The sequence below is a fragment of the Bactrocera neohumeralis genome, chromosome 5, assembly GCF_024586455.1.
Source record: "Bactrocera neohumeralis isolate Rockhampton chromosome 5, APGP_CSIRO_Bneo_wtdbg2-racon-allhic-juicebox.fasta_v2, whole genome shotgun sequence".
NCBI lineage: Eukaryota > Metazoa > Arthropoda > Insecta > Diptera > Tephritidae > Bactrocera > Bactrocera neohumeralis.
Window position 1 is genome coordinate 47,378,478 of NC_065922.1, and position 23,619 is coordinate 47,402,096.

Below are 23,619 nucleotides of genomic sequence, written 5' to 3' on the forward strand. Positions count from 1 at the left end.
TTAATTAATTTCGTTGGTAAATATCCCTCGCAAAATTAGAACGTTTAAATTAGACAATTTAAGTTCAATTTCGGCAAAAACTGTATTTGGTTTTAGTATACAAACCTATTTTAAATATATTAAAGATGCTGACTTGCGGTATTTTTATTGAATAAATTGAAATGAATTTTTGATGACTCATGCCCAGCTCTTGACCGATGCTACGGCTGCTACTATGCCGGTCTCTTTCGACTAATTCAGCGATTTTATCGCATTTTTCGACGCCAGGCCTTACGCAGCGTGGCACATCTTCGACCACCTCTACACCAGAACGAAAACGTTGAAACCATCGTTGTGCGGTGGAAATGGAAACTGTATCGGGTCCATAAACTGCACATTTTATTGGCGGCTGAGATGCATTTTTGCCTTTATCGTAGTAGTAATGTAAAATATGCCGTATTTTCTCTTTATTTTGCTTCATGTTTGCGACGCTATAACTCACGAACGATTTAAAAGAAACGACAATCAATCAAACACGTGTTAGCGTGTGAAATGAGCTTTCCAAAAAGGTATAGCATGACCCGATGCGACGAATAAAACTAGAACTACGCGCTTTCAGCGCCAACTAGCGAAAATGCCGCAAGACTTTTTTGACAACCTATTATACTCAGGCTGATGACCGAAAACTATCAAGAATATAATGTCGGCCCACCCAACCATTTCCCAGTACTCTCATCTGATCTAACATTGATGAGTTCATGATTGCTTCATAGATAATGCTTAAACCCTACTTAGTTACTATGTAAGGGTACTTGCGATCATATTTAAAGCCTTTTCAAGCAGCCATAATTAGTGTGATTTATCAATATTTCTTACTCATTTTGTACATCGCTCGGAGCATCAACACACTCCGCTCGCTCTTTCAAGCCACACTTCGATATCATTTGCAAAACTCAGAACTCTAAATTACTGATGGAAGCTGTGCGAGTGAGCGCTCGGTGGCAGACAATTTGAAAATCATTAACTGCAATCACGTGGCAATCAAGCGAGCAATCAAAACGTATTATTAATTTTATTCCAGTTAAATTAGCCTTTTGAATTGAAGTGAGTTTCGACAGTTTTATTGCCAACGCCACCAACTGTAGTCACACAATGTGGATGCTACACAAGGACGATTAGCGCTTGCAATTGCTTGCAACAAACAAACAAGCAGCTAATTTAATTGCAAGCTAGTGCACCCACACTCACGCATGCCTCTATAAATATGTATGTAGGTGTATGAGTTGGTGCTATGTTCACCATTATGCAAAAGACGAACTGAATTTTCTGCTAGTGAATTGTCAAGAGTTGTCGATGAGCAGTTGGTAGCTTGGCTGCTTGTTGGCTGCACAGTGAGCTATTGTCGCTGCTGATAAGCAGTGGTGTTGCAGTTGCACGAACACAGTTGGTTGGTTGCCTGTTGGTATTGTTGTTGTTGTTGTTGTTGTTGTCATACAGTTGATTATTGTTGTTGCGTTTGTTGTTACTATAAATTTGATTGCTGTTTTTGTTTTTGTTGTTGTTGATACTATACAGTCGATTTTTGTTGTTGTTACTTCACATTTGCCTGTTGTTTTTGTTGTTGTTGTTGATTCTATACAGTTGGTTGTTGTTGTTACAACACATTTGAGTGTTGTTGTTATTTTTACTTCTATATAGTTGGTTGTTGTTATTGTTGTTGCTACAATACCATGGGTTATTGCTGATGCTGCCACATCTGATATGCTCACTACAACTATGTACTGTTCAAGAGCGCAATAATTCCGTTTTTATGAATGCGCGCACACGATTTATAGCCGTGCCAAGTGGCGTACTCACGCACACTCACACATGCACACACATTCACGATGTTTTTTTGCAATTCTTATTTCCTTCCTAAACTGCAAGTGGCATGAGGCTGAGCGGTAAAAGGCCAACATACTGTGCATAAGCACGTTGTTGCTGTCAGCTTTGTTGTTGTTGTGTTGCATGGTTTGCGTCCCAACTACAGTTACACATCAGCTTATGCCACGATATCCTTTTGTACTCTTTCGCCTAAAACTACAATTTGCCTTTTGATGTTATTTCTATGATTTTATACCCGAGCAACATGTATCGCGTAACGGAGTCTTAATTTCGTTACGCAAACATTCGGCTGATCCATGCCAGCATCTTTGTCTGTTCTCACCTAGTGTATACCGGTTTTTAAGATGGTCCCGACTGGATTGCGAATAAGCCAGTATAAAGTTCGAGCCACTTTCTACTTAGACTAGTATGGGTGCCAGGCCACAGTGGAATCGCAAAGCTGACGATCTGGGCAGAAAAGCCACACTAACCTAACTATCTGTAAAATGTTGCAAGGGTAATTTTACTCTTTTCCAAATCACAGAACGTTAGTATGTACGTCGAGTTATTTAAAAATTGTCATCTCGACTTTCATATGAGATGGATACGCTTGTCGCTTATTGCAACCAAACTGGGTTTGTTAAATATGGTTGTAGGTACTTTGTTGATGGTTCACTTATTATATTATTTCTGAGTTTATTTTTATCGACAATTTTTGTCGCTCTCGACTTTCTCGGACTATGAGTAATATGGTTAAAAATTAAGGAAGACTGCTAACAAATTAAAAGCCAAGATCAATAAAGATTTCTTCAAACTTTTTTTAGAAGTTCAAATACCTACAGGTACCATCTCAATCATTTCATCCCATTCATACGAAACTGGTCGAAAATTATGGTATTGAGATGTAGATTTTTTCGCAGTATAAAACATCACTTTGGTGACCGAGTTACGCCACTGCATAATTACTATTTCGTACCTAGGATATATAAAACATATATATTTAATTTAAATGCGTTTGGGCTTATCGGTAGAAATCTGAGATCGCCCTGATTTGGCGTAGGCGCAGAGGACAAAAATCGTACTTCGAATTGTTAGATCCGTCATGTAAAAAATTTTCTAAGTGTTCCGCTTGTCTCATATAGGGAAGCCTTTACTGGTTAGTATTAAGAGTATCCACTTAAATACATGAAAAAAAACTTTTTGGTACATTTTGGATTTCCTTGATACCGTAATCGATTTCCAGTCAGATTTATGACTATAGGTGAACACAGGTATTTTCCGAATGACTGGTCAAAATATCAATGTTTTTTTTTCAAAATGTCGGCTACAAAAAAATTGTTGTTTGTAAAAAAATTTACACCTTATCCTTACTTTAAAATCGAAATTCTAATAGGTAATGATCGACCTGACAATTAAATCTAAGATCTCTTTTTCTTCTTTATTGGCGTAGACACCACTTACGCGGTTATAGCCGTGTTTACAATAGCGCAGCAGTCGTTTTTCCTTTTTGGCCAATTGGAGATTCCAAGTATAGCCAGGTTCCACCTGTTCTTTCCAACGGAGTGGAGGTTTTCCTCTTTCTCTGCTTCCCCCGGCCGGTACCGCGTGGAATACTCTCAGAGCTGGAGTATTTTCATCCATTCGGACGACATGATCTAGCTCTCTCAAAACCTCGTAATGTCGACTCATCAGATGTTGTCATAGTCCATGCTTCTGCATCATACATCAGGACCGGAATAATGAGTGACTTATAGAGTTTGGTATTTGTTCGTCTCGAGAGAGGAATTTACTTCTCAATTGTCTACTCAGTCCAAAGTAGCACCTGTTGGCAAGACTTATTCTGCGTTGGATATCGCGGCTGACATTATTGTTGGGGTTAATGCTGGTTCCTTAGTCGTGAGTGCGACGACTGTTTGTTTGATGGCAGGAGATATTTCGTTTTGCTCAGCAGAACTAACCTCATATCAATATCATCGGCATACGCCAGCAGCTGTACATTCTTATAAATTATCTCTATTCAGGTCTGCAGCTAGAATTACTTTCTCCAACACTAGATTGAAGAAGTCGCACGATAGGGAATCGCCTTGTCTGAAACCCCGTCTGGTATCGAACGATCCTGATGGAGCTTTTGATATTCTTCAACGTCGGTTTACACAGCCGTATTAGTTTTATTGGTTTAGCGGGGATACCAAATTCAGACATCGCGGCATAAAGGCAAATGGTCAATTGTAGATTTTCAAGGCCTAAAGCCACACTGATAAGGTTCAATTTGTTGACGGTGGGCTTTAACCCTTCACATAGTAGGGTCGATAGTACCCTATATGCGATGTTGAGGGTAGTTAGCGCAGATTGTAGAGTTTCCCTTCTTGTGAATTGGGCAGAGCATACTTAAATTCCAATCATTGGGCATGCTTTCGTTCGACCATATTTTACAAAGAAGCTGATGCATGCTCCTTATCAGTTCTTCGCCGCCGTGTTTGAATAGCTCGGCCGGCAATACATCGCTTTGTTGTTCTTCAGGTAGGTAATTGCTATTCGAACTTCTTCATGGTCGGGCAATAGAATGTCCGCTCCATCGTCATCAATTGGGGAACTTTGTTTATCATCTCCTGGTGTTATACTTTCACTGCTATTCAGCAGATTGGAGAAGTGTTCTCTCCATAATTTCAGTATGCTCCGGTCAGCTGTCATTAGATCACCTTTGGGTGGTTCTACAAGGGTAGAGTACCTGTATGCACCGGTCTTAAATCCTTCTATTAGTCACCACATTTAAGATCTCTTCGACTGTATATACTTTGGTGTTTTTTAGTTTGTGTTTCTCAATGAAATTTTATAACAATCGTACATTTATTGGACTTTTAAAAATTTGGTCCGTCTCGAGATATGCTCCTCCTTATTTGTTGTGCATTTAAGCTAGTTAAAAATTTGCAAATTCTGCTCTATCAGCGTTATGGTGCAAATTCCACTTTGGCACGCTTACGCTGTACCACATAGCGAACTAGCATAGGTATGCACTTGCATATCCCTGAGTAGAATGCACTTGCAACGGCTGTGCGCAACGGTAACTGCAGTTCAACCGGCACCTTCTGCGTCAATGCACCTCTACAGCGGATGGAGTGTCCGTAAGTGGCTGGTGCAGCAGCTGCAGCCAGCAGGGCGCGCAATTGTAAATCTATGTGAACGGTGTTTGTATGTAATTGTGTTTTGTTGTAGTTGGTAAAAATTATGCTGCGACGCACAAATGACATTATCAGCATAAGCAGATTATGATTGCTCACTGTGACAAGCTGACTACAAAGCGCAAATGAAGGCAACATTTCCAAGTGGTGCTCGAAAGGTTTAACAAGAGGTCAACAGTGCGGACATGGCTGAGTGCTGCGGGAGGTTAAATGAGCCACATTGTATTTAACCTCCACAAAGGAAACAAAATTTTTTGGTTTGCTTTATGGTCACAATGCTCTTCGGTGTTTTCTGTGGCGACTTCAGAAGTTCTCGTTTGAGCAAAGTAAGGAGCATCATCCTAAGTGTGGAGGGGTTCTTTTGAAATTGATAATGTCAATAAGCTCTTATTGTCTCCTGATTGGCATGTCCAAAAAATGTTATGGAATGAATAGTTGTTGTTTGTCTACATAAATTTGTTAAAGTCATTTAATCTTCTCAGTTAAGTAGCAAAGAATTTTAGAATTTTTAATAATAAGTACTTTGAATGCTTTTCAATCTTTTCTTGCGGTCTGTCGAAAATTCTCCAGGCTTTTACATTAATTGACAAATTTGAGATATGATGAAGTTCTGATGTGGAACTTTTGCCAAGATCGGGGAACGTATCTCTCAGATGATGTGTTGAGAGCTATTCCAGAATTATTTGCTTTCGATATTCAGATCTGGGAGTTTATTTCTTGGGGAGTATATTAGTATAGTTTGCTTTCTTGGTGAGAATATTAGTAGCTTAGATTATCTTATCAAAACTTCAAGAAACACTAGACACTGAAACCAAAAGTTTTTATACTAGTTTAAAGTTTGTCGTCTTGTCATATTGGAACAGAAAGATTTTAGAAAGAGCTCAACAGTGTTACGGGTATATAAATATGTTTTACTGTGATATAAAATGGATGACATTGGAATTATGATCTGTCTGTATATACGCGAACTCGTCGCTCAGTTTTTGATATCTTCTTCTTTATGGGCCTAGACACCGCTTACGCGGTTATAGCTGAGTTTACAACAGTGCGCCAGTCGTTCTTCCTTTTTATCGTTTGGCTCCAATTGAAGATTCCAAGTGTAGCCTGGTTTTCCAAGGGCGTGTACTGCGTCGAATACTTTCAGAGTTGAAGTATTTTCATTCATTCGGACGACATGACCTAGCCAGCGTAGCCGCTGTCTTTTAATTCGCTGAACTATGTCAATGTGGTCATATATCTCGTACAGCTCTTCGGTCCATCAACTGTGGTATTCGCCTTGACTTGTTGTGACCTGTGATTTGTTTAGTTTGGTCTTTGTTCGTCGAGAGAGGACTTTACTTCTCAATTGCCTACTCAGTCCGAAGAAGCACCTGTTATCATGAGTTATTCCGTGTTGTATTTGGAGGCTGACGTTGTTGTTGGTGTTAATACTGGTTTCAAGATAGACGAAATTTTCTACGACTTCGAAGTTATGACTGACAATTGTGACGTGGGGGCTAATTCGCGAGTGCGACGACTGTTTGTTTGATGACAGGACGTCTTGCCCTCCTTCACTGCCAGACCCATCTGCTTCACTTCCTTATCCAGTCTAGAGAAAGCAGAACTAACGGCGCGGGTGTTGAGGCCAATGATATCAATATCATCGGCATACGCCAGCAGATGTGCACTCTTATAGAAGATTGTACCTGCTCGATTAAGTTCTGCAGCTCGATTTATTTTCTCCAGCAGTAGATTGAAGAAGTCGCAAGATAGGGAGTCTCCGGTTTGAAACCTCTTCTGGTATCGAACGGCTGGGAGAGGTCCTTCCCGGTCCTGACGGAGCTTTTTATATTGCTCATAATCAGTTTACAGAGCCGTATTAGTTTTGTGGAGATCCCAGTTTTTGATATATCGATCTGAAATTGACCGTCTTTTTCAAAAGGCAGCTGCTCGTTTGTCGATGACGCCGATATCAGACCTTTCTTGCGTATACCTAGCCCCAATATTGCTGAGATCGGACAACTATAGCATACAAATGCCATTCTTACAAACCGATCAAAGCAATATATCTTCATCAGATATCTTTATTCCTTATTAAGTAACCTTAATTGTACTTTAAGGTTGTTTCTACTAAACAACTTGACTAAGAAGAACTAACAAAACCTTTTCCATTGGATGGAAACCACTTTGAAAATAAGTTATCCGAATAGTAGCTATAATAAATGCAGATGTGAAGCTTCTCGGCAGGGATTGGCGAACCTTCGGACACATCTTCGCCACTATAACAGGATTTGAGGGGTATCATATGAATCAATTATTCTCATTCTCATTGTTATTTGTTTCAGTTCACACTTATAAACTGGTACAATTTTATAAACTTCTCTTGAGATCATGTGCGTTGTAATTTGTATATTAAGTCCGTTGTATCGTTAAATCAAATTACATGTGAAATTCAATTAAGATATTCGAGTGTATTTTAATTTCCTGAACTGTCGAAAGTCTAGTCGGATTTCTCAAGTAACCGTGACCTGAAAGTCATAGTTGGGTCCTTTACATAGAAAGGTTAAGGAAGGCGTTATTTGGGGAGTTTCGGTTAGCAGCTGCAAACAATATAATATAATGAGTTGGATATAATAATAAAACAAGTTAGGAAGGGCTAAGGGAAACATTTATGGTGGAAAACTTCAACCTGAGGATTGAAATCCAAGCAATTCTATATATACGCATCATGTATATATAACACTTATACTGACAGACACATAAGGTTTGTTAGAAAAACGAAAACCATTATATGTATACGGAAGTTGGCTTAGTATCGACCAGATTTTATCTATTTTTCCAAATACTACATACTACAAAACTAATCATATAGAGTAAACTCAGGCGGATGTTGTAAAATCTTGATATTAGTTATATGGAGGGTAAGTCAAGTTTTCGCTCAAGTTTATTTATTTTAGGCACAACGATACACTGTTATGAATAAAACACGCTGTCATATTTTCATTGCGATAACTCACATATTGGCTGATATTTGCGGTACAAAGTCACCCGGAAGTTCGAAAATCTTTATATTAAGTACTATATGGGAAGTCCGATTCAACCAATTTTTAACATACAGACATACATACATTATAAGAGAAGGATTATCCATTAATTTCAGTTACATATATCATATATTGACCGACATTTTCGATCAAAAGTCAACTATAGGTCACCGGGGTTCAAATATTCGGTACCTAGGGGCTTGAACAGTTTTTGTTGGATTTGAACAATTTTTGGTCAGAAGGTGGCATACACTAAAGGCATTCATGCAAAGTTTAATCCCGTTATATTGCTTGCTTCTTGATTGGTGTACTGGAAACTGAACGAATCAAGTGGAATTTAAAATTGTGTTATATGGGAAGTAGGCGGCGTTATTGTCCGATTTCGCTCATTTTTACACCGTGACATAGAAATATGAAAAAAATATCACATGCCAAATTTCTGTCAAAATCGGTCAGTCGAGTCCCGAGATATGAGATTTCACCAAAAAGTAGGCGGCGTCACGCCCATTGTCCAATTTTTAACCCGGTCCCTATAAAAACTTGTCATACCATCCCGACAGCAAAATTTTTGCGCCTCTGGTGCATTTAGGTTTTGATTTATCGCGCTTTTAGTAGTTTTGAACAGTACCGTTATATGGGGAGTGAACGGGGTTTTCATCCAATTTGGTCCATTTTCACGTGTAAAATTCGTGCTGAACGAATTTGGTTGTTGTAGCTTTAGTGGTTTAGGAGATATATGCAGCATTTTTATACCCTGAACTGGGTATATTAAGTTTGTCACGATGTTTGTAACACCCTATAAAGTATATATATATATAAATGATCAGTATGTTGAGCTGAGTCGATTTAGCCATGTCCGTCTGTCTGTTTGTCTGTCCGTCTGCCTGTATATTTACGAACTAGTCCCTCAGTTTTCAAGTATCGTTTTGAAATTTTGTAAACATCATTTTCTCTCCAAGAAGCTGCTCTTTTGTCGGAACTGCCGATATCGGACCACTATAACATATAGCTGCCAAACAAACTGAACGATCGGAATCCAGTTCTTGTATGGAAAACTTTCACATTTGACTATGTATCTTCACAAAAGTTGGCACAGGTTATTTTCTAGGGCAACAATGTAATCTCCGAAAAAATTGTTCAGATGGGTTAACTATAGGATATAGCTGCCATACAACCTGAACGATCGGAATCAAATTCTTGTATGGAAAACTTTCACATTTGACAAGATATATTCACGAAATTTGGTATGGAATATTTTCTAAGGCAACAATATAATCTCCGAATAAATTGTTCAGATCGGTTAACTATAACATATAGCTGCCATACAAACTGAACGATCGGAAAAAAGTTCTTGTATGGAAAACTTTCGCATTTGACGTGATATCCCCACGAAATTTGACATGGAATACTGCTTAAGGTAATAACATAATCTCCGACAAAATTGTTCAGATCGGAGTACTATAGCACATAGCTTCCATACAAACTGGACACATAGTTACTAAAAGAAATGCACCTGTGAAGGGTTTATTAGCTTCGGTGCTCGTCACCTTGTTTTCCCTGATCATTTAAAGATATATATCTTGATTTGGTGCTTAGTTATGGCACTTTATATGTTTTCGGTTAATGGCGATTTGTGGGCCTGACAGTGGTCCGATTACGCCCACCTATGAACTCGAACTTTTTGTTTGTACTAAGAAACCTGCATACCAAGTTTCATCAAGATATCTCAATTTTTACTCAAGTTACAGCTTGCATGGACGGACGGAGGGACAGACAGACAGACAGTCAACCGGATTTCAACTTTTCTCGCCACCTTGTTTATATATTTATATAACCCTATATATAATATAACCCTATATCTATCTCGATTAGTTTTAGGTGATACGTACAACCGTTAGGTGAACAAAACTATAATACTCTGTAGCAACTGTAGTATAATACACAAGAAACCGAGTTTGTAAAGAAAAACTGGCTTTCTCACTTTAAATATTCTTCAAAGCTCCAGATTCGATAGATGTCTGTACGGCATTTGCTTCAAATGCATGGTCTGTAATCAATTTGTTATTAGATATGATAGATAATAGATTCTTGAAAAAAAAATTAGACTGCCTCACTTATTAAAAGAGGTAAATTATTAATTACATATTATACTTGATAGGGAAAAAACAGTTTCTATACGTCGATATAACGAAGAGAAGAGAATACAGCGCTTGACCATCCTCAGAATAAGGTTGGTACAAATCCTGGTCGATAGAAATCAATTCTTAATTTTAATAAAAAAAAGGCTTCTTATAATATCCTCGTAGAGTGGGGAAAATTGTAGACGCTCTAATTACCGAGTAACTCATACGCGTAAAAAAGAAGCTCAGAATATATGCTTAAGTATTTTATTTTTCACTCCATGCTGCCTTGCACTTAATTATGGCCCATAACTTTTCGTAGAGTATGGAGGGCTTTTAATAATTATAAAGTTACTTTTCCTTACAATCTACTATGTCACTGTTGTTGTTGCTACTATGCAATACAGAGTACTACATATGCTACACACATATGATGTATATATTTAAGCGTTTACTTAAGTGGCCAACACACAATGCGTGCATATAATTGCAATGACACTGACAACAGAAATGTTAATAACCGGATATCCTTCATTGCGTAGGATACGCCCACATTTACATATGCTTGTAAAATATACATAAGTATGCATCCAGGCACTGACTCTGCATTCACGCACACACACGTACTTATAAATTTAAACTTTATTGCTTTTGTTGTTCAGATTCAGCTGGCGCTGGTAGCATCTGCTGGCAAGTCCTTCTGCCAGTCATTGTAATTATTTGCCGGTCTTCACATATGCCATAGATATACTTATATATACACTCATGTATATAGTCATATGGACATACAAACTCTCTGTGAAATATGTGTGTATGTCAGTTCTCAAAGTGCAGCTCTGTAATTTGCACCCACTTAAGTGAGTAAACGCCTGACTCGACCTATGCGTTGCCCTCCTTTCGATATTCTGACGCTACCTGATAGCGTTAGTGCACTCGCCTTTACCCGGCGGTAGGTGTCTGCCTTCTCAATGCTAGTGCATTGTTAATTATTATCAATTTGCTTTTGTCATTTTTAAACTGCCTTTTTTGCATTTTAACTGTATTATACCAAGTGTGTGTCATAAAGAAATGGCGCATTTCTTGTAAGATCGAGCATGTTGAAAGTTGAAGGAAATTGCGTTCGTTAAGATGGACGACTTTTCATCGGACGATTTAGCAAGGCTCTAAATTTGTTTGACACTTTCCAGCCAGTCGTCGTTTACTTTGGAGTGGAGGTTTTCCTTTTCATATGTTTCCAACGGCGGGTAATTAGTCGAATACTCTCAGAGATGGAGTGTTTTCATCCATCCGGGCGTCATGACCTAGCCAGCGTAACCGCCGTATCTTTATTCGCTGATTTATGTCAATGTCAAACTGCGGTATTGACCGTTGCCAATGCGGAAAGGACCATAAATCTTCCGCAGAACTTTTCTCTCGAAAACTCGTAACGTCGACTCATCAGATGCTGGCATCGTACATGCCTCTGCACCATATAGCAGGATGGGAATAATGAGGGACTTATAGAGTTTATTCGTCGAGAGAGGACTTTACTTTTCAATTGGATACTCAGTCCGAAGTAGTACCTGTTGGCAAGATTTATGCTGTGTTGGATTTCACGGCTGTCAACAGTGAAGTGGGAGCAAAGTTGCGAGTGCGCCACTGTTTGCTTGGTGACAGGAGATATTTCGTCTTGCCCTCGTTCACTAGCTGACCAATTTACTTCACTACTTTGTCCAACCTGGAGAAAGCAAAACTAACGGCCCGGTTGTTATGGCCAATTATATCAATGTCATCGGCGTACGCAAGCAGTTGTAGTACATTCTTTTAGAAGATTGTACCTTCTCGATTAAGCTCTGCAGCTCGAATTATATTCTCCAGAAGTAGATTGAAGAAATCGCACGATAGGGAGTCGTCTTTACCGAAACCTCGTTTGGTATCGAACGGTTCGGAGAGGTCCTTCCCGATCCTGACGGAACTTTTGATTTGCTCAAGGTTAGTTTACACAGCCGTATTAGTTTTGCAAGGAGACCAAATTTACACACAGAGGCATAAACGCAGCTCCTTTTGGCAGTTGTTGATTTTCTCGTCCTGAAGCCACCTTAATAAGGTCCAATCAGTTTGTTGACGGTGGGCTTTAATCTTTCACACAATACGCACCATAAAACCTTATATGCGATGTTGTGGAGACTTATCCCTCGGTAGTTGGCGTAGATTATGGGGTTTCCCTTTTTGTGGATTGGGCAGAGCACACCTAAATTCGAATTGTCGGGCATGCTTTCGTCCGACCATTTCCTACAAAGAAGCTGATGCATGTCTTTATCAGCGGTACGAGGCGATGTTTGAATAGCTCTTCAGACGGGTAATTGCTATTCGAACTTCTTCACCGTCGGGCAATGAATCGTCTGCTCCACCATCGTCATCGATTGGAGAATTGGGTTTACCATCTCCTCGCATTATGCTTTCAAAGCCATTCATTAGGCTGGAGAAGTGGTCCCACCATAATTTCAGTATGCTCTAGGCATCAGTCACTAGCTCATGTGTGGTAATTCTACAGCAGTACAGTTTGACATCTAACCCTCTAGGAAATTCTTCACCTTTTCATGTTGATTCTACTTCCAAATATGTCGATGAAAATATGCAGTCACGCTGATAATAGCACGTAGTCCACACTATTTCCTTGTGCTGTCAATAATGAAGTATAGTAATAGTAAATATACCGGATTAATATCTGTACTGATTGCAGAAGCACTCCTACATCAAGTGACCAAGTCGAAAAACGTAGTGCCACTGATGATGTGACAATTTCTCGCAGCAGCAAAATCGTGTCACTGATATAGATTAGCCTTATAAATCTCTGCGAACAAAATTCGCTTATTTGTTTATGAACGTTTCTAATTGAATAATTTAACAAAATTGATTAAGAATTTAAATATTTTATAAATTTTTAGATATTGTTTACTTTTTCAAGTCTTCTAGTTTCAGTAGTCACCAGAAAAACAAAATTCCTCTCTATTATTATTCTAATGTTCAGGCAAAGTATACCGGTAACTATAATCCAGTAACTTTACCCAATTGGGGTGTTAAACTACCATTAATATGTCCTTGATATATTTTTTTCTGTATTTTGTGGATTGGTAAAAGTAATATGATCACACAGAAGAATGCTGTAAAAAAATTGCTCTCTAAAGTTTGCATTTTTTACCCTTTTGATATGGAATGCCCCTGCTGAAATTGTTTATCGCGAATATAAATGCACAGATCAGGTTTATGAGAATCTTCCGTCTCACTTTCTTCCACGTATCACTTAGATATAATAACATTTGTGCGAGTCATATTTCTCATAATATAAAAAATAACTGCATTTCGTTCTTAATATAAAAGTAATTGCAATATTCTTAGTGAGCGGTGCTCGTGGTGGTGTAGATAATTGAACATCTTCATACCACGCAGTTGAAAGGATGCCTGCATATGTTGACAGAACTATTCTAGGTAAGTAATTTCCTAGTATACTTATAGCATATGCTAAGTACTTACATACATATATGCCTTGCATGTTAATTACTAGTGGTCTTTTGACTGGGGAAGTGCTGTATGAATGAACAAATGCGGATTTGATCGTGACTGTGTGTTTTTGACTGCAAGTCAAATGGGAAAATTACGCTTTTGCAACATGTTGTACAGAATATAATAGTTTTTAAATTTCTTTAAAATGTGGGCATGGTTTACTACACATAATGGGTTTACCAACAAAACCCACGTGATGTAAAAATAAACAAAGCACTCCAATTTAGTCAAAATGGATTTTGTTTTCTTTGTTATGTATGAGATAATTTTATGACATTTATGATTTAAACAAACTCTTGGGCCAATGGCTACCACGGCTCTGTTTGCATATCTCCACACACTATAGTATGCTGAATGTTGCCTTCAAGCGTTGCATATTGGTTGTTGTCCCTCGGCGGGTACTGCGTCGAATACTTTCGGAGCTGGAGTGTTTTCGTTCATTCGGATGACATGATATAGGTAGCAGAGCCAGTGGACAATATCTAAGCGTTGACCCAAAGTGAACGCCTAATGATGACACCTTAACATAAACCTTACCTAAACAAACATGGCCACCACGAGCTGTTAAAATCATGTCATTCTCATTGGTAGACGCTGTATATCACAAACTACCGAAGTTATATCAACCAAATTTAATCTATAATTTCGTTATACAGTGTCTCAAAGCCGATAATAACAACGCACTCTCTACTTCTCTTCTTCTTAATTGGCGTAGACACCGCTTACGCGATTGTAGCCGAGTTAACAACAGCGCGCCAGTCGTTTCTTCTTTTCGCTACGTGGCGCCAGTTGGATATTCCAAGCGAAGCCAGGTCCTTCTCCACTTGGTCCTTCCAACGGAGTAGAGGTCTTCAGCTTCCTCTGCCTCCCCTGGCGGGTACTGCGTCGAATACTTTCAGAGCTGGAGTGTTTTCATCCATCCGGACAACATGACCTAGCCAGCGTAGCCGCTGTCTTTTAATTCGCTGAACTATGTCAATGTCGTCGTATATCTCGTACAGCTCATCGTTCCATCGAATGCGATATTCGCCGTGGCCAATGCGCAAAGGACCATAAATCTTTCGCAGAATTTTTCTCTCAAAAACTCGTAACGTCGGCTCATCGGTTGCTGTCATCGCCCAAACCTCTGCAGCATATAGCAGGACCTTATTTCGTTTGCCATGGTCGTCATCAAAAGGGGGGTCTCTCATCCGAGGCTGTGTTTTCTTTTTCATTGGGGGTGTTTTTTACGTGGCGGGTCCCAAACCCAGCGCACAACCCTATGCAGGGGATGTTTCGCCTTCTCACATTAGCTCGCCTTCGAACGGATGTTCTTAGGCTACCCAGAGGATACTGGGTCAAAGACCGGAAGTAGTGAGCTGCTTGAGCCATGTGTAAAAGAATCGTTTCTGGCCACTCCCAAGTGAATGGCGATCAGAGAACTTTCCTCACTTGCGTGAACTTCTACACATGACTCCATCCTCCACTCTCTACTATTTAAAGATTATGTTGGAAACTATTAAAAGTACGATAACCCGTTAAAAAAAAAAAAACGTCAGAAGTAACGAGATTTTTTTAACGTATTGTTTTAATGGAGCAATACTTTTCTCAGAGTTGGTCTTTTTGACAGCTATTACTTGATTTGTATTCAGTTTGGGTTGCCATTTCATAATGGTTTGGTTTTCGCGATGTATCGTACGTTGTGGTCGACATAATCGCTCAGCGGAGTCGGTAGTTCGCGTAATCATGGATCGCTTTCGCACCACGTTTACTCTGGTAGCTAATGAGCATGCTGAAAGAGGACGTACGCTGCCTACCGAAAACGTTATGGCTGCCACGAATCAGAATATCGAAGAAGACCCGAATGAGTCCATCCGTCCGAGCTTAAAAAATCGTTTACGGCTAGAATTGAAACCCAACGACCATCGAACGCTTAGCACGTTCAGTGAATGGAAATTTTATTCTGCGATGAAGCTGAATATGTACATACATAATAAACAATAAACAAAATTATCGCATCTGGAGAGATGGTAAGCTACAAGACATTGTTGAAACGCCATTAAATCCTCAAAAAATTACTGTTTGGTGTGTTCAATGGGCAAAGGATATCATTGGTTATATTGGATAACATTTTTTGACATAAAATTGAGCTTCTTGGCTGGTATTTATTCGAGCAATTCGCGGTTGAGTTATAGCCGTCCAAAGCGAGCCGTTCAGTTCAATTAGCTTCATTAGTTTATATTTAAACGCGTTTTTCTCAACACAGCAGTTTACAAATTCCTTTAAGTGATTACTCGTAAACATGTAAACTTATCACTATGAAGTTTTTTCTGCGTGTTCTGTGTTTAGTTCTCCAAACAATGACCTGCCAATTCGGTTCAAGTTTATTTTTAATTTTTTTCGACCGTAGACTGTCCCACTAATTGTACCCCTTAACCAAAGCAGTAATGTAATGAATGTAGTGATTTTTTAATATTATAAAAATTTCTGGTAACATTTGAAAAAAATGATATGTGATCGCTCATAAAATATTCGGCTACACCCCAACTTAGTTTGGGCAGCTAGAGACGATTGTCCATTGGGATGTCCAGAACTCTTAGTTATGGCTCAAAAAGTTGTATATTTACATAGCGTCTAGAGCCAATCACAAATTTATTAACCGGCTAATGTCCACTACAGCCAATTCACCGGGTTTGTAGATTCTTGCGATTTCACCGACTTTACAGTTTCCGACGTTTCCACCCAGGCTAGTTTAATATCAGCTATGTTGTTAAAGTGGATGCATTCCTTCATAAAAGAAGTACATCTGTTGCTTCCTTAATGGCTGCCACCTCTGTTTGAAAGGCACCTCCCAATAGCTCCTTTACAATAATAAAGGCAATTAACCTCACCCTCTCTTCAACATTGGGCTTCAAATATAGCTTTCTATTGGATCGTTTTCTGAGTAATTTCGTTTGATGACAACAGCTGATCTTATTGAATTTTTTCGCAGCCAACTTCATACGTAACTGCTCTGCAGTTATTTATTTGAACAGCTGATAGTAAGGCTTGTTTGTAAGAAAAAATTTTTAAATTCTCTTGAAATCGATGTGGATAAAATAAAATATGGATGTAAATCGTCGAATATGAACTCGAGATATTGCTGAAATATTAAATTTATCAAACGAGACCGTTTACTAGTACATGATAGGTTTAGGATTAATTTCAAAGCTTGCTTTAGGGGGTTTTCACGTTCTAACAGAACGAAATCTGCTTCGTCGCACTAACGACTTGATTTGCATTGTTACATGCGACGAAAAGTTGGTTGTTTACAATAATATAAATCGCAAGAGAGCATAATATAAAAGAATGAACTAGCTCAAACCACTCCGAAGGCCGACAGTCACTAAAACAAGTTGTCGGTTTGGTGCGATTTCAAAAGGAGTGTTGATTTTGAACTTACCAACTCCTCTATTAATTCTCAAGTGCATTGTGAACAGCTGGACAATTTGAGAGATGCACACGAACAGAAGAGGCCAGAATTGATCAGTAGGAAAGGTGTAGTGTTAATTCGAGACCTCATAGAAGGTTGATGACTCGACAAAAGCTCTATTACTTGTTCCGGTCTTTGCAAAATTTTTCACCTCAAATCAGGATGTCAAAAGCCACTTAGTTTTCTACATTGAAGAATGAAAAATTTTATGAGCGTGGAATCAATTGCTTCCCCGAAAGATATGAAAAGTTATTGCATGGAGAATTTCACCAAGTGAATGGTGTTTAAATTGCAAACGAATTTACATAGTGAACGACCTAATATCAAAAACAAGAAAAAACGTTAACTTTGGTTGCACCGAAGCTAATATACCCTTCACAGGTGCATTTCTTTTAGTAACTATGTGTTCAGTTTGTATGGAAGCTGTATGCTATAGTAATCTGTTCCGACCAATTTCTTCGGAGATTACATTGTTACTTTAGAAAATAACATATACCAAATTTGGTGAAGATACATTGTCAAATGTGAAAGTTTTCCATACCAGAACTTGATTCCAATCGTTCAGCTTATATGGCAGCTATATGTAATAGTGGACCGATCTGAACAATTTCTTTGGAGTTTACATTGTTGCCTTAGAAAATAATCTGTACCAAATTGGGTGAAAATACATTGTCAAATGTGAAAGTTTTCCATACAAGAACTTCATTCCGATCGTTCAGTTTATTACATTGTTATAGTGGTCCGATTGAACAATTTCTTCGGAGAAAATAATCTTAACATATACCAAATTTGGTGAAAATACATTGTCAAATGTGAAAGTTTTCCATACCAGAACTTGATTCCGATCGTTCAGTTTATATGGCAGCTATATGTTATAGTGGTCCGATATCGGCCGTTCCGACAAATGAGCAGCTTCTTGAAAAGAAAATGACGTTTGCAAAATTTCAAATTGATATCTTAAAAGCTAAGGGACTAGTTCGTATATATATACAGACAGACGGACAGACAGACAGACGGACATGGCTAAATCGACTCAGCTCAACATACTGTTCATTTATATATATACTTTATAGGGTCTCCGACGCTTCTTTCTGGGTGTTACAAACATCGTGACAAACTTAATATATCCTGTTCAGGGTATAATTAGGTTCAAGTATTATTCAACAGGGTGAAGGCGAGAATAAGGGAAGGCGTACATTCAGGATTTTATATCTCCTGCTAAAAGGCTAGTCAGTTCAGTTTTATTTGGATTGACAGCCTTCTTCTTTCCGTCCAGCTAACTACCATATTTAGGCACGCTTGTGTCACTCGTAAACGGTATCTAAGAAGTGCTCTTTAACCATGCGTACAACATCATCTGCATAAGTTATCACCCGACAGTCTCATTTAAGATTTCTTTCAATAGGTCATTTGCCACTAATGTCCAGAATAAAGGAGACAGAACTCCATCTTAGAAGGTGCCTCTATTGACCATAGAATATATTCAGTGTAACAGCGCTGCTTGGTATTTTTGTCAAGTTTTGAGAGAGAGGTTTTTAAATAAGGATTACAGTGATGTAAACGCTTGTTGAAGAATCTATGCGATTTTTTAGCTTCTCAAGCACCCGTGTCCACTAAATATTTGGATCAGGTGGAAATCCAGGTCCCCATGTAGTCTGTCTATAAACGAGTCCAGAACAAGTCGGTGATTCCAGCATCCTTTGGATGAGGATTGTCACCGCTGCTGCCACATTTTGATGCTCTTCTTCCACTCCTCTGTCTGCCGATTCTTGGTTCGGCGCCGATAGCTGATATAATCGCTCGAGTTTATCTCCCTGGATGTCAATGGAAGAATCCATGTGATCTGTGTTCTGAATACTGCATAAAGTCTTTTAGTTGGTTATTCCATTAGTTCTTACGAATACAGTTCGCAAAGCTCGGACATTTGTTGCTCCACAAAGAGTCCAAATAAACATGTCTTGAAACCTGAACAATTATTTTCCATTTAAGTCTGTAGGTTTGTGTATATTGTGTATATTTCGCTGCTATTTATTTGCTTGCGTTCAACGTATCGCTTTGTTTGTCTATTGAACTGTGCACCCACCTACCTATCAACAGTCTATGTAAAGCTGGCTATCCTAACACTGAACCTATTCATTGGCTGTCTTGTTTATTTTGCAGTTTAATTGATATTTGTGCGTCGATTACAAAAGCACACCCTTCCGGTACAATGACCGCAGACACTGGCTAGTTTTGGAAACAGAAACCGTCTATCATATATGTATATATATAGATTTACTCGGAGGTAAGTATAGAATCATGTGGTTACATATACATGCATGTATTGTGTCAATATTGCCGTTATTGATGTTGCTGGTAATTAAGACAGCGGGCCAATGGCTCCAATATTTCATTGGCTTTGCAAATGTGGGTTATATGTAAATATATATATGTATATATAATTGTGTGTGTATGCAGCTACGTAAACATGTCGGTCGACTGTTCGATTCACTTTCTATGTAGTTAACTGGCACAATTAACTTGCTTTTGTGCAGCTGACTGATTGTCTGACTTCCTGTTGACTGGGCGCCGATTACTTGCGCTCCACATTATTTAGATTTGTTGTTGTGTGTATGTGTTCAGTTGTATTATATAATGCAACTCGTACCTGCACTAAATTATTCCATTCTTCAAGTTTATTCACACGCTCACTTGCCGCTTGGTTATTCATTCATCTATGCACACACTTTTAATTTTTTGGCTTACATTTTTGTGTTTGTATGTGTGTGTGCTTGGAGTTTTTCATTTATGATTTTCGGTTTTCCATTTTCTTTAATTTGTACTTTTGCGATTTTGCGCTTTGTTTGTGCTCAAGCGGCAGCATTACGTCTGTTGTTGTCGTGGACAACCGAAATCTGCTATAGAATTCTTGTTCAACGAGCTACACGGGGAAAGATCAAATATTTGTAAAAGAGAGAGAATAGCTTTGTATATTCTGGTGCCTTAGAAAGTACCCCATCCAGGTTTCAGATCACGATATAAATCTGGATCTCTCCTAATAATTTTGACTGTTTTCAAAGAAGAAAGGCAAGAAGATGATTCAGACATATCCTAGTAGTGTTCGTTTGTTTCCGATCTTTTTCGACCGGAATACAATATAATATAATAATATTCGTTTTTCTAGCTAAGATGCGGGCTTTTTTATAGTTCTCTATTGCATCGGTTTCTTCTTCTTAACTGGCGTAGACACCGCTTACGCAATTATAGCCGAGTTAACAACAGCGCGCTAGTCATTTCTTTTTTCCGCAAGGTGGCGGCAATTAGAGATTCCAAGCGAGACCAAGTCCTTCTCCATCTGGTCTTTCCATCGGTTTCAACTATAGAAAATCACGTATGTCCGCCAGTTAACCTGTTGCTTTAGGGTGATCCAGTCCGAGATTCCTTTCTTTTTGAGAAAAAAAAACACAGAAAATTAAAATTTAAGAGGGTATTCTGGTCGGTTGAGTAGAACTTGAGATGTCATGCACACCGTTTCTGGAAAAGTAGTTGTGAGAAAAACGAGTTTAAAGTTTGAGAACTAGTCGCGCGCAGTCGGAGTCGGAGTCACAAAATGAGCTGTAACTCGGAAAATAATTTGAATTTCGAAAAATCCTCTTAGGGACATTTTCTTAAAGGGTTATACCATAAAAATATGCAAAAAAAACCTCGATTTTTTCGAATTTCTAAACCAGAATACCCCCTTAATGAAGAGTGCTTATTATCATTCGAAATAATATTCGTTGGCATTTATTTTTTGAGAATTATTTCTTTTAAAGGGGATCCATCCGTTGTGTCCAATTTTCGATGACTCGTTCGAGCATTTCGAATGCTAACTGACGAATGTCACGCGTGAAGGTTTGCTCCAAGGCTTGAATCGAAAAGCGGTTGACCGCATTGACTTTAGACCTTACATATCCCCAGAAGAAAAAGTTTAACGGTGTGATATCACACAATCTTGCTGGCCAATTGACCGGCCCAAAATGTGAAATTATCTGCTCACCGAAGTTTTCTCTCAATTAAACTACTGATTGATGCGATATGTGGGAAGTGGCACCGCTTTGTTGAAACCAAATGTCGTCGAAGTCACGAGCTTCAATTTCAGGCATCCATTAGTCGAATATATCGGTCGCCATTGACGGTTAGGTTCTCATAGATGTAATTTTTGAAGAAATATGGATCCATGACTCCACCGGCTCACAAATCAAAACAAACCGTTATTTTTTTTGTATGAAATGGCTACTTTTAAATCTCTTTAGGTTGCTCTTAGTCCCAAATTCGGCAATTCTGCTTGTTTACATACCCATTGAGCCAGAAATGAGCCTCATCGCTGAATAAAATTTGGCTCGAAACCGTCGAATCTTGGAACTTTTCAAAAGGCCATAGAGCCAAGCGATGTCATCTGGGAATGTCGAGGGGCTTCAGTTCTTGCACAAGTTGTATTTTTTACGCCTGTAATTTAAGGGGCTATACCAGTGTAACGCATGAAAAATAACGCGATTCTCGTGAATTTTTTTTTTAAGTAAGTACTCGATGTAATGCTTCTTTGGACGTAATAAGATATATTTTCAGCTACATTTTAGTATTTTTTTTGTACAAAAATATTGAAAAATAACGGAGTTATGTGCTTAATTCGGAGGTGCCAAAAAACAAGAACCCCAACTGATGACTTGATTCATGCCGGGTGAGTAGCAGAAACAAAAAAAATTAAAAAGGTTATTTATTATTTATTATTTCCTATACAAGGACCTACGTTCTTTGAAAAATATCAAAAATTAAAATTAAAAATTAATTTTTTTTTGAAAGTGTCACACTGGTATAGCCCCTTAAGATCTCAACGTAAAATGTGCCAAGTCGTTCCATATCAACTTTTCACGGTCTTCGTGTACACTCTCAGCTACGGGTGCTCTATTGTCTTCACTGCGTGCTGGACGTGTTCTATTCGGTCGGATTTTTTCCAACAATGAATGCTGGGTCTCAAGATGGGTGAAGGTGTTGCGAATAGTACGCTCAGTAAGCGTAGCACATTCTTTACAGAACGTGAATTTTCATAATAAAGTTGAACGATTTGTAAACATTGTTCAGGCGTAAGATTTTAATTTTCATGATGAAATGCCAAAACAATACTGAACAAAAATAACATGACAGCTTTACATGACTCACGCGTGATCTGTCAAAAAAAAGCTGTTGAGAAAAGTACTTCTACCTGAATCACCCGTTACAAGTAGCTTTCGTAAGCTGTCTTTCATATCTAATTTAATATAGGAGTAGATTTTCAATTTGATATAGTTACATTTTTTTCAGTGTATTTATCACTGCATGCAAACAATGCCGGTCGGAAATTATAGCAGGAAATTAAAATACATTACAAAGTTCTTCTAGCATATGCAAATTCTATGGGGTAGGGCGAGTTAATACCATAGACACACGGTATTTTGATTTTCATTTACTTACATTCGTACCATATAGCAAAAAGCAAAACAAAATTTTCTAGCTCCGCAATGGCACTCTACTCATAAATATTTACATATACACACAATCCATTTGAATGTATGTAGTTTTATATTTGTACAAAACTGGCTTATGTTTATATGTGTGCAGTTATGAGCTTTTAATTATCGGAAAGTGCGCATTGCATCCCTTCAAAACTGTGTTCCGCATTGTAATCATACAAATATGGATATGTGTATTTTATATCAATCCGTGCATATACTCTGTGCCCAAAAAATAAGGTGACATTGTATTTATTTTGAAAATTCTTTATTTATTCTTCCAAATCAATTTTATCCCCTTCAAAGTAATCCCCTCCTGATGCAATGCACTTATGCCAACGGATTTTCCAATCTTCGAAACACTGGTTGTAGTCACTTTCCGGGATGGCCTTCAGTTCCGTCTTTGCTGCGGCTTGAATCTCCTCTATCGTATAAAAACGGTGTCCCCGGAGCGGTCTTTTGAGCTTGGTGAACAGCCAGAAGTCGCACGGCGCCAGATCAGGTGAATACGGTGGTTGCGGAACGATATGGGTTGAGTTTTTGGCGAAATGATCACGAATTACGAGGGCAGTATGGGATGGTGCATTATCGTGGTGTAGAAACCAAGAATTGTCTTTCCTCAATTCCGGCCTTTTTAGGCGGATAGCGTTACGCAAACGACGCATAACGTTCAAATAATATTCCTTGTTGACTGTTTGACGATAATCGAAGAAAACAGTCAACATGACCTTGATTTTTGAGCGACTTTGGCGCGATTTTTTTGGTCTCGATTGATCGGTTGTTTCGGGGTCGTAAGCATAGATCCAAGTCTCATCGCCAGTTATAATTCGTTTCATGACACCCTGGTAGTCGGAAAGCATCGTTTCACACACTTCAACGCGACGCCTTTTTTCCAAAAAATTCAATGTTTTCGGTACCAGTCGAGATTTGACGCGCTTGAGGCCCAAAACATCC

General features: G+C 38.6%; 1 long non-coding RNA gene across 3 annotated transcripts in view; it reads left to right on the forward strand.

Moving 5' to 3' along the window:
- LOC126758906 (uncharacterized) overlaps positions 1-23,619 on the forward strand; it is a 187,298-nt gene that overhangs the window by 35,319 nt on the left and 128,360 nt on the right. Inside the window, exon 1 of one of the 3 annotated variants that reach the window (XR_007666911.1) lies at positions 19,362-19,442. The exons of the other annotated variants lie outside the window; for them this stretch is intronic. This is a non-coding gene — a long non-coding RNA (uncharacterized LOC126758906). Of the gene's footprint in view, positions 1-19,361; positions 19,443-23,619 lie in introns of those variants that run through there. 3 annotated transcript variants of the gene reach the window in all.